This window comes from Panthera uncia, chromosome X (assembly GCF_023721935.1).
Source record: "Panthera uncia isolate 11264 chromosome X, Puncia_PCG_1.0, whole genome shotgun sequence".
NCBI lineage: Eukaryota > Metazoa > Chordata > Mammalia > Carnivora > Felidae > Panthera > Panthera uncia.
The window spans coordinates 55,047,367-55,060,222 of NC_064817.1; positions in this window are offsets into that span (position 1 = coordinate 55,047,367).

Sequence of the window (12,856 nt, forward strand, 5' to 3'; positions counted from 1 at the left end):
TCCCAAACCCAGTGTCCTTTATACTGTAACCAGTATTCTGTGTACCTACCTCCTACCTTCTGCTTATTTCTATGTCCCTGTACCTCCCTTCTCATTTTCAATTTGTTCCATCTCAGTTGGTCCACCTTGTTCTTTTGTGTTGCTGGCCCTTCTCAACCCATACTTGGATCCTTGGCTGGTCTGTTTGTGCAGAACACCCGGTTTCAAGTTGAAGGGAGACAGTTTAAGGAAGGATTAATGGTGTCAGAGTGGTGGCATAAAAGCGTGTGGGCTGCGGAGACAGAAACAGACCAGGATTCTAATCTCAACTCTGCTTGCATTTTAGTCAGTTGACTTTGGACAAATCACAAGGTCGTCACCAGGTCTTAATTTTCTCATCTTTAAAACAGGTAAGAAAGCAATCTAAATGCGCAATAATAGGGGATTAGTTAAATCAGTTTTGTCTCTATTCATACAATGGATATACTCATTAACATTTTAAAAAAACAATGACTGGGGCACCTGGGTGGGTGACTTCGGCTCAGGTCAGGATCTCACATGTCATGATCGAGCCCCACACTGGCTCACTGCTGTCATCACAGAACCTGCTTTGGATCCTCTCTGTCTCCCTCTCTTTGCCCCTTCCCTGCTCTCTCTCAAAAATAAATAAACATTTAAAAAACCAATGACAGCATAGCACAGACCATTTTTAGGATACTGAAACTATTCTGTATGCTATTATGATGGAGACATATTTACATCATCAAAACCCATAGAATGTACAACCCCAAAAGCAAACCGCTATGTGAACTATGGGCTTCGAATAATAATGATTCGTCATCAGTTGTAACTAATGTACCATTCTGGTAAGGAATGTTAATAGTCAAGGGAGGGTGCCCTGGGGTGAGTATGGGGTGGGCAGGGAGTATATGGGAACTCTCTGTACTTTCAGCCTGCTAGTGCTGTAAATCTAAAACTGCTCTAAAAATAGACTTTAGTTGGGGCACCTGGCTGGCTCATTTGGTGAGCGTCTGGCCCTTGGTTTCAGCTCAGGTCATGATCTTGCTGTTCATGAGATCAAATCCCACGTCTGGCTCTGCACTGATGGTATGGAGCCTGCTTGGGAGTCTCTCTGTCTCTCTCTGCCCCTCCTTTGTGCTCTCTCTCAAAATAAATAAAATAAACATTTTTTAAAAAGAATCTTTAAAAACATAGACTTTAATCTATTAAAAGAATTAATGACACACAAAAATGCTCCTGTATGTTACATTTTTATTTTTTTTTTAAATCTGTACACCCAGTGTGGGGCTTGAACTTACAACCCCACGATCAAGAGGCCCGTGCTCTACCGACTGAACCAGCCAGGCTCCCCCCCATGTTACATTTTTTTAAAAGGAGTTAAAATACGATGCTAACTTTGTAGAGAAATTCTATATACAGTTGACCTTTGAACAACATGGGTTTGAACTGTGTGGGTACACCCCTATGTGGATTTTTTAAAATAAGTACAGTACTGTAAATGTATTTTATTTATGATTTTTAATAACATTTTCTTTTCTCTAGCTTATCTTACTGTAAGAGTACAAGCACATAGCATACAAAATATGTGTTAATCAACTGTTATTAGTAAGGCTTCCAGTCAACAGTAGTAGTTAAGTTTTGGGGGAGTCAAAAGTTATACTTGGATTTTCTTTTTGTAATGTTTATTTTTGAGAGAGAGATAGTATGTGTGCATGTGCAAGTGGGGCAGGGGCAGAGAGAGAGGGGGACAGAGGCTCTGAAGCAGGCTCTGAGCTGACAGCAGAGACCCTGATGTGGGGCTTGAACTCATGAACTGTAAGATCATGACCTGAGCCAAAGTCAGATGCTTAACTGACTGAGCCACCCAGGAGCCCCTGCTTAGGTTTTCAACTACACAGGGTGGTCACCGCCCCTACCTCCATGTTGTTCAAGGGTCAATTGTACATGTATACACAGAAAAATACTGGAAGGAAATACTGGAGATTATACCTCATAGGGATGCACTTAAGTGGGGTGTACAACTGTCTGACTTATAGTAGGTATTTAATAGGTACTGATTAATAGGTTACTATTATAATTTTATTATTATTTTTTTAATGTTTATTCATTTTTGAGAGGGGGGGAGGGGTTAAGAGAGAGGGGGACAGAAGATCCAAAGTGGGCTCTATGCTGACAGCAGAGAGCCCAATGTGGGGCTTGAACTCACAAACTGTGAGATCATGACCTGAGCTGAAGTCGGGAGCTCAACCAACTGAGGCACCCAGGAGCCCCAGTTACTATTGTCATTTTAAAAGAAATAGGGGCGCCTGGGTGGCTCAGTCGGTTAAGCGGTTAAACGTCCACCTTCGGCTTAGGTCATGATCTCACAGCTTGTGAGTTTGAGCCCTGGGTCAGGCTCTGTGCTGACAGCTCAGAGCCTGGAGCCTGCTTCACATTATGTGTCTCCCTCTCTCTCTGCCCCACCCACGCTTGCACTCTGTCTCTCAAAAATGAATAAACCTTAAAAAAAATTAAAAAGAAAGAGAAATATATCTGACCTCATGCATGGTCTGGGACTTTGTATCCTGAAACCTTCATATTGTATAAATATATATATATTTTTGTCTTTAAGCCAAGAATGCCCACAGTTGATAGATCTGAATATGTACCAGCCACAGATAAAAGGCTGTAATATAGAACTGGGTGGAGGGGTTGGGTAAGAGTGTGGCCTGCAATTCAACACTGTCATTTTCAGCTTTGTTAGTTACCACACAGTTCTCAATTGTGTTACTTGTTAGTCATCATTTACAAAGCACTCCTGAAGTGCTGCAAGCACTATAAGGCAGGTAAAATCTCTATCCCTGTCCTCATGAGAGCTCTTTCATTTTAATTATATATATACGTGTCTATATGTAATATATATACACATGTGTATATATATATGCACATATATATATACTTATATATGTTTTCTGATTACAAAAATACAAATGTTCACTGTAAAAATTTTGGAAAACATGAAAAACCTGAAGAGGAAAGCACTAATCACTTATATTCTACCTATTATACCCGGAGATAACCACTGCTCTATTTGATGTATATCTTTCTGGTCCTTTTTTTGCATACATATTTTTTACAAAATTGGAATTATCTTGTACAATATGTTCTAGAACATATTTGTAAAGGCTGTGTATTATTTCATCATTTGGATGTACCATGCTTTAATTAATTACTCTTGGATGTCAAACTTTATTAAAAAAATTTTTTTAGGGTCACCTGGGTGGCTCATTTGGTTGAGCGTCCAACTTTGGCTCAGGTCATGATCTCAGCTCGTGAGTTCGAGCCCCGCATCCGGCTCTGTGCTGACAGCTCAAAGCCTGGAGCCTGCTTCTGCTTCTGTGTCTCCCTCTGTCTCTGCCCCTAACCCACTCGCATTCTGTCTCTGTCTCTCTCAAAAATAAATAAACATTAAAAAAATTTTAAAAAAATTTTAATGTTTATTTTTGAGAGAGAGAGACAGAGACAGAATGCAAGCTGGGGAGGGGCGGTGAGAGAGGGAGACACAGAATCTGCAGCAGGCTCCAGGCTCTGACTGTCAGCACAGAGCCCGACGTGGGGCTTGTACTCACCAACTGTGAGATCATGACCTGAACTGAAGTCGGATGTTCAACCAACTGAGCCACCCAGGCGCCCCTCAAACTTTTATTTTTTCACCACAGGCAAACCTACATATAACCTGGTCAAATAAATGGAAGTGCTATTTGGCGATCATTTGATTAGAGTGAAGTTCACTCTTTAGAATCAAGTATGGAAACACATGGATTCTTAATGTTTTATACCATTCTGAAGTACCCTGGAATGAAGAAAAGGAAATATGTATTTAGGGAGACATTGGGAAATGCTAGACTGTCAGTTCCTCAATAATAGAGACCAGTTTTTACTCATCTCTATCTCCAGCATCTAGCATAGTTCCTGATACTCAGTAAATGTTTATTGGATGAATTGATGGATGAGTGAATTAAGGACAGAGAGAGGAAAAAAGCCCCCAATGAACTCAAATTGTAGTACTATTTCTATAATGTAAGCCTTAACAAGGAAAAAGATAAGAGTGAAATAAGAGAGGAGCAAAGGCAGGAAGGCAAAAATAAGGAATCTTCATCTTTAAAAAGAAGGATTAGTATAAACCCACAACTATATGGTCAATTAATCTTCAACAAAGCAGGAAAGAATATCCAATGAGAAAAGGACAAATGGTGTTGAGAAAACTGGTCAGCTACATGCAAAAGAATGAAACTTAGCCACTTTCTTACACCATACACAAAAATAAATTCTAAATGGATTAAAGACCTAAATATGAGACCTGAAACTGTAAAAATCCTAGAAGAGAGCACAGGCAGTAATCTCTGACACAGGCTGAGGCAACTTTTTTCTAGATGTGTCTCCTGAGGCACAGGAAACAAGAGCAAAAAGAAACTATTGGAACTACATCAAAACAGAAAGCTTCTGCACAGAACAAAACTAAAAGCCTACAGAATGAGGGAAGATATTTGCAAATGACATATCCGATAAAGGGTTAGTATCCAAAATATATAAAGAACTTACAAAACTCAACACCCCCAAAACATAATCCAATTACAAATGGGCAGAAGACACACACATTTTTCTTTTCTTTTTTTTAAACGTTTATTTATTTTTGAGACAGAGAGAGACAGATCATGAACAGGGGAGGGGCAGAGAGAGAGGGAGTCACAGAATCTGAAACAGGCTCCAGGCTCTGAGCTGTCAGCACAGAGCCCAACACGGGGCTCGAACTCACGAACCGTGAGATCATGACCTGAGCCGAAGTCGGACGCTTAACCGACCAAGCCACCCAGGCGCCCCGACGTTTTTCTAAAGAAGACATGCAGTTGGCCAACAGACACATGAAAAAATGTCTAACATCACTTACTATCAGGGAAATGCAAATCAGAACAATGAGATAACACCTCATACCTGTCAGAATGGCTAAAATCAACAACACAAGAAACAACAGGTGTTGGCGAGGATGTGGAGAAAAAAGAACACTCATGCACTATTGGTGGGAATGCAAACTGGTGCAGCCACTGTGTAGAAACAGTATAGAGGTTCCTCAAGAAGTTAAAAAATAGAACTATCCTAGCATGGGACTCAATCTTGAGATTGTAAATTCATGCCTTATGATGGGCATAGAGCTTACTTTAAGAAAAAAAAAAAAAACTACCCTATGATCCAGTAATTGCATTACTGGGTATTTACTCAGTACTTCTATATGTGGAATTTAAGAAACAAAACGGATGAGCAAAGGGAAAAAGAGACAAACCAAGAAACAGATTTTTTTTTAGAATTTATACATGAGATTTAAAAAATTTTTTAATATTTATTTATTTAATTTTTTATTTATATTTGGGAGAGAGAGACAGACAGAGACAGAGCATGAGCAGCAGATGGGGCAGAGAGAGGGACACAGAATCTGAAGCAGGCTCCAGGCTCCAATCTGTCAGCACAGAGTCCTATTGGGGGCTCGAATTCATGAACTGTGAGGTCATGACCTGAGCCAAAGTTAGACGCTTAACCGACTGAGCCAGCCAGGCGCCCCTAATGTTTATTTATTTCTGAGAGAAAGAGAGACAGAGTGTGAGTAGGGGAGAGGCAGAGAAAGAGGGAGAATTGGAAGCAGGCTCCAGGCTCTGAGCTGTCAGCACAGAGCCTGACACGGGGCTCGAACTCACAGACTGCAAGATCATGACCTAAGCCGAAGTCAGACGCTTACCCTACTGAGCCACCCAGGTGCCCCCAAACAGATTTCTAATTATAGAAAGCAAACTGATTGTTACCAGAGGGGAGGGGAAGGGGTTGGGTTAAAATAGGTGATGGGGCATTTGTCATGATGAGCACTGGGTAATATATGGAATTGTTGAATCACTATATTGTACACCTGAAACTAATATAACACTGTATGTTAACTAACTGGAATTAAAATTAGAAAACAGAAGGATTAGTGAAATGCAGTGAAAAATTCCTCCTTAGTAGCAAGTCCATTTGTGGCAATCTGACCTAGTATGCTTCTGACTATACTCCCCTCTTTAACATTCCCTCTGTCCTGTCCAAACATCTCTCCCAACTTTGGAGGCAACATATCCCAATTTACTCCCATAAGATCAACTGACTTTATAAGACACACTCTAGGATATATGTGGGTCCCAAGGTCTCTACAGACTTTCTGCTATGGCACTATCCCTTGGGAAGTCAACTTACATAAATATTACTTCTCTGAGTTCCATTTACACTTTTTTTTTAAATGAGAGCTTTATTGAGATAGAATTCATTTACTATACAATTTGCCCATTTAAATTGTATAATTCAATGGATTTTAGTATATTCACGGATGTGTGCAATGATTTACCTCAGTTTTACGTCATCATCATTTATTTTTTATTATTTTAATTCCAGTGTAATCAACACACCATATTATATTAATTTCAGGTGTACAATATGGTGATTCAACAATTTCACATATTATTCAGTGCTCATCAAGATACGTGTACTCTTAATCCCCTTCACCTATTTCACCCATGCACCTCCCTTCTGGGAACCATGAGTTTGTTCTCCATAGTTAAGAGTCCGTTTTTTTGTCTCTTTTTTTCCCCCTTTGTTCATTTGTTTTGTTTCTTAAATTCCACATATGAGTGAAATCATATGGTATTTATCTTTCTCTGACTGGCTTGTTTTATTTATCATTATATTCTCTAGATGCATCCATGTTGTTGCAAATGGTAAGATTTCATTTTTTATGGACAAATGATATTCCATTGTATGTTTATATATGTATACATATATACATATATATGTATCTCACATTTTTTTATCCATTCATCTATCGACGGACATTTAGGTTGCTTCTGTAATTTGGCTATTGTAAATAATGCTGTTTAAATATAGGGGTGCATGTCTCCTTTTGAATTAGTGTTTTTGTTTTCTTTGGGTAAATACCCAGTAGTGTGATTACCAGATCACAGGGTAGTTCTATTTTTAATTTTTTTAAGGAAACTCCATACTGTTTTCCACAGTGGCTGTACCAGTTTGCATTTCCACCCATTGTTATCATTAAAAAAAATAGAAAACCTGTATGCTTTAGCTATATTCTCCCATCACTCCATCCCCCATAGCCTTATGCAAGCACCATTCTACTCTCTGTCTCCATAGATTCACCTATTCTAGACATCTCATATAAATGGAATCATATATGTGGTCTTTTGTGACTGGCTTTTTTCAATTGACATAATGTTTTTAAGGTCCATCCATGTTGTACCATATGTCAGAATTTATTCCTTGTATGCCTGAATATTATTCCATTGTATGGATATACCATATTTCGATTATCCATTCATCAGTTGATGTACCTTTGGGCTATTATGAATAATACTGCTATAAACATTCATATATACAAGTTTTTATGTGAACACACATTTTCATTTCTCTTGGGTATATAACTAGGAGTAGAATTTCTGGATCATGTGGTACATTATGTTTAATTGAGGAACTGATACACTATCTTCCAAAGTAGCTGCACTATTTTATATATCCATCAGAAGATTTCTAGTTTCTCACATTCTTGCTAACACTTGTTATCTGCTAATCAAAATCCATTTATTTAGATGTTCTTGAATTTCTTCCAGCAATGTTTTGTAGTTTTCAGAGTGTAAGTTTTATGCTTTTGTTAAATTTGTTCCTAAGCACTTTATTCCTTTTCATGTTTTTGTAAATGGATTTAATTTCATTTTCAAATTCTTCACTGTAAGTGTATAGAAATACAATTTACATTTGCATATTGATCTTGTATCCTGCAACCCTGAACTCATTTATTAGTTCTAATAGTTTTTTTCTTCCAAAGTCTCCAAATTTTTATTTACATTCTAGTTAGTTAACATATCTTGTGACATTGGTTTCAGTAGATTTTAGTGATTCATCACTTACGTATAACACCCAGTGCTCATATAAAAGTGCCCTCCTTAATACCCATCACCCATTTAGCCCTCCCCCCACGTCCCTCCACCAACTCTTTGTTCTCTTTTTTTAACTTAATTTTTTATTTAATTTTTTTGTTTTTATCTGTTTGTTCTCTATTGTTAACCCTCTTATGGTTTGTTTCCCCCTCTCTCTTATTTTCCCCTTCCCAATTTGTTTCCTAAATTCCACATGAGTGAAATCATATGGTATTTGTCTTTCTCTCAGTGACTTATTTTGCTTAGCATAATACACTCTAGTTCCATCTACGCCATTGCAAATGGCAAGATGTCATTCTTGTTCATGGCTGAGTAATATTCCATTGTGTATATATTTATATATATGAATGGACACTTGGGCTCTTTCCTAGTTCTAATAATTTTTTTAGCAGATTCCTTAGGGTTTTCTATATACAAGATGTCATCTGCAAACAGATAGTTTTACTTCTTCCTTTTTATTTTGGACACCTATTATTTTTTTCTTGCCAATTTCCCTGGCTACAACTTCTAGTACAATGTTGAATGCAGGTGATGATCACTTATAGTTCTTAAAACAGTATTGGAGACCAGGCTGTTCACTTTTTTTTTCACTTTCTCTTTTAAAATTTTTTAAGTTTTTTTATTCATTCTGAGAGAGAGACAGAGAGAGAGAGTGAGTTCACAAGCAGGGGTGGGGCAAAGAGAAGGAGAGATAGAATGCCAAACAGGCTCCAGACCATCACAGCACAGAGCCGGATGTGGGGCTCAAACTCACAAACCATGAGATTGTGACCTAAGCCAAGATCAAGAGTCAGACACTTAACCGACTGCACCACCCAGGCCCCCCTTTTTCCACTTTCTCTTGATTAATGTTTTCTGTTTATTTAGTTACTTGGTAACTTACTAAGGACAGAAATCATACTTAGTACTGATACATCCCATATTATTATGTTCAATACCTTTAAAGTATTCAATAAATATGATTGATAATAATAATTATAAAATATTGACCTCTCAGAGGTCAAACTTTTCCTCTGTTGCTTGGCTGGCTCCTCTCACCTTGAACTTGACTTGGCCAAAGTGCACCAATGGACTCCTCGCCCCACCCTCCCAATGGTGCTCTGCCTCCACTGTTTCCTATCTTAGTTAGTGGCATAATCAGATGACCAGGCACCACAAACAGAAACCTGGGAATCATTCTAATCTTCCACTCCTTACCCCTGCATTTAATTGGCTATTAAGTCCCCTTTGATCCTGCCTTCTATGTATTTGGATTCGGTTTCCTCTTCTCTATGCCTACAACCACTTAGTTCAGGCTTTCATTTTTCACCTGAAATGATTATTGTATTCCAACTGGTGACCTGATCTCCTTTGTTATCTCCTCCAATCTTTTCTACACACTGTTGCAAGGGTGATTGTGGGAAGCTTAATAATGGCCCCCAAAAGATATCCATGTCCTAATTCCTGGAACTTGTGAATATTACCTCACATGGCAAAAAAGTAGGACTTTGCAGATGTGACTAAGTTAAGGCTCTTAAGATGGGGAAATTATCCAGATGGGCCCTGAATTTAATGACAAGAGTTCTTAGAGAAGCAGAGAGAGATTTGACACACAAAGGAAAAGGCAATGTGACCATGGAGGCAGAAATTGCAGTGATGCAGCCACAAGCCAAGGAATGCCAGCAGCCACCAAGAACTGGAACTGGAAGAGACAAGACACGGTCTCCCCTAGAGCTTCCTGAGAGATACTGAAGAATCATGGCCCTGCCCACATCTTAATTTCTTCCCAGTGATAGTGATTTCAGACTTCTGGCTTCCGGAACTGTGAGAGAATAAACTTCTGCTTTTTAAAGCCACCTAATCTGTGGTAATTTTTTACAACAGCTTCAGGACAGTAATACAGTGATCTTTCTGAAGTTCAAACCTATCAGATATAGAAAAAATTTATTCTGTCTCTCAGTCTCTTTCACTCTCAATAAATAAATAAATAAATAAATAAATAAATAAATAAGAGGCACCTAGGTGGCTCAGTCAGTTAAGCGTCTGACTCTTGGTTTTGGATCAGGTCATGATCTCATAGTTCATGGATTCGAGCCTGACATGGAGCTCCTCACTGTTGGCGTGGAGCCTGCCTTGGATTTTCTCTCATTCCCTCTCTCTCTGCCCCTCCCCTGCTCACTCTCTCTCAAAATATATAAATAAGCTTTAAAAAATTAAAAAATAAATGAGCAAATAAATACACACACACACACAGAGGCACGCATACCCATGTCTGTGGTAATCTGGAAGAAAATATACCAAAATGTTAACAACAATTTCTCCATAATGGGATTATGATGGTTTTTGTACTTCTCTTTTCAAGTTTTGCCCTCAAAAAGCATATATTACTTTTATTATCAGAAAAAAACAATATAAATTATTAAAAAAAAAAAAAACTCTTCAAGGAGCGCCTGGGTGGCTCAGTCGGTTGAGCATCCAACTTCAGTGCAGGTCATGATCTCGCAGTTCGTGACTTCAAGCCCCACATTGGGCTCACTGCTGTCAGCCTGTTATGGCAAAGCCTGCTTCGGATACTCTCTCCTCTCCGCTCTCTGCCCCTCCCCCACTTATTCTCTCTCTCTCAAAAAAAAAAAAAACAAACTTTTCAATGTCTCCCCATCACCTACAAAGTAAAGTACAAACTTCTAAGCACAGCACGGGCCCTTAATTTGGCCTATGCCTATCTCTCTTGCCTAATTTCCTATGACTTAGCTTCCCTACTTTTCTTCAACTATGCCAAATTACCTAAAACATAGGTCATTCTGCCTCTGATCCGTTGCAAATCGGTCTGACTTCAACCTCTTGGTTAAGACCCAATTCAAAAGTGTTCTTTCCTGTGAAACCATTCCTGATCCACTCATGCAGAGCCCTCCTACCTGTGAGTTACCACTAATATGAGTTACCTCTAATATGCTATTATTTTATTTGCCTAGAATATTGCAATTATTTGTTCATATCAACATTTCTCTGTTTATGTTGTGATTGTCTTGAGGAGATACACAAATGTACAATTTTTCTTTTACTTTGCTACCAAATATTTTCCAATATAAACAGCTGTTGTGATTTTTAACAAAGCATACATTCATTGAAGTGTTATTGAATTCATAGCTTTTTTTATAATTTGTATTTTTCATTCAAGAGACACTATAAACCATCATTTGGGTGTCTGTAAAATATTTGATATTAAAAATTCCTCATAGATCTTTATACACTTATATGCAAAAAAAGCTAAATTATTTTTTAAAGTGAGAAAGTCATGGCTCAGAAAAGTATGTATAGTTTAGCTTAATCCTATGTGTATAAAAAAGTATGCACATTTGTTGACCAAGTCAGTACAAATATAGAAAATAGAAACATAGGGGCACCTGGGGTAGCTCAGTGGGTTGAGTGTCCAACTCTTGATTTCGGCTTAGGTCATGATACCAAGGTCATGGTATTGAGTTCCTTGTTGGGCTCCATGCTGAGCATGGAGCCTGCTTAAGATTCTTTCTTTCTCTCTCTCTCTCTCTCTCTCTCTCTCTCCCCCTCCCTCTGCCCCTCTCCCTTGCCTGCATGTGCACATACTCTCTCTCTCAAAATAAAGCATTTAAATTTTAGCTAATTAAAATTAAATACAATTAACAATTCAGTACCTGGGTGCCTGGATGACTCAGTTGGTTAAGCATCTGACTTCCGTTCTGGTCATGATCTCATGGTTCGAGGGTTCAAGCCCCACATTGGGCTCCTTGCAGGCAGTGCAGAGCCTGCTTGGGATTATCTCCTTCCCTCTCTCTCTATGCCCCTCCCCTACTCACGCTTTTTTTTTCTCTCTCCCTCTCAAAACAAAAATAAACTTAAAAAATAAAATCTTACGGGATGCCTGGGTGTTTCAGTCAGTTAAGTGTCCCACTTCAGCTCAGGTAATGATCTCACAGTTTGTGAGTTAAGTGCTCCACGTGTTGGGTTCTGTGCTGACAGCACAGAGCCTGGAGCCTTCTTCAGATTCTCTCTCTCTCTGCCCTGCCCCGCTCACACTCTCTCTCTCAAAAATAAATAAACATTAAAAAAATAAGAAAATCTTTCTTAAAAAAAATAAAATATTTTAAAAAACACAATTCAGTTCCTTAGTCGCACAAATCATATCTCAAGTCCTCAGTGGCCACATTATGTATAGCCAGTAGTTACTGCATTGAACAGAGCAAATAACCTTTCTATACTTGTATTAGTTCGCATTGGACAGTGCAGATCTAGATCACTGACCCCACATAAGGTGACGCCAGTTTGGGCACCCTGAAACCCTGAGTGTGAAATAGTTAACTAGTGAGAACTAACTACAAACACCGATCAGTTGAGCCTTATGCTCTTGATTAACTTGAATCCTGAAAAATGAAAGTGCCTACCTGATTGGCATCCTAGAGAATAGAGAATCAGTCTGTACCTGTACATGGAAACAATGTACCCATGGCAATGAAGACACCTGTTGAATCTGTGTAAATTGCAGGAACAATAGTGGTGTTTGGATTGCTGGGTTGCCTGGTTACCATGGAAATAGGTGCTGGTTACAATTATGTGCAATCACAGAGACTAAAGTATCAACCCGCCCCCCCACCCCTGTCCTCTCCCCCATCCCTTTCAAGAACCATAACCATAATCATAACCATAACCATAGTGATGACTGTTTCAGTTGGGCTTCACGAGTAGACCTGGCAGCAGAAGCAACTAGAAACCTGATTAAGTATGGAGTGTCAGAGTGCAAGCCCTAATGAGGAAGTGTGAAAAAAGAAACATGGCGGGGCATTTTTTCAGAAGGAAAAGGCTAGATCTACCACGCTGAATACAATGACATTGTTACTCTCGCT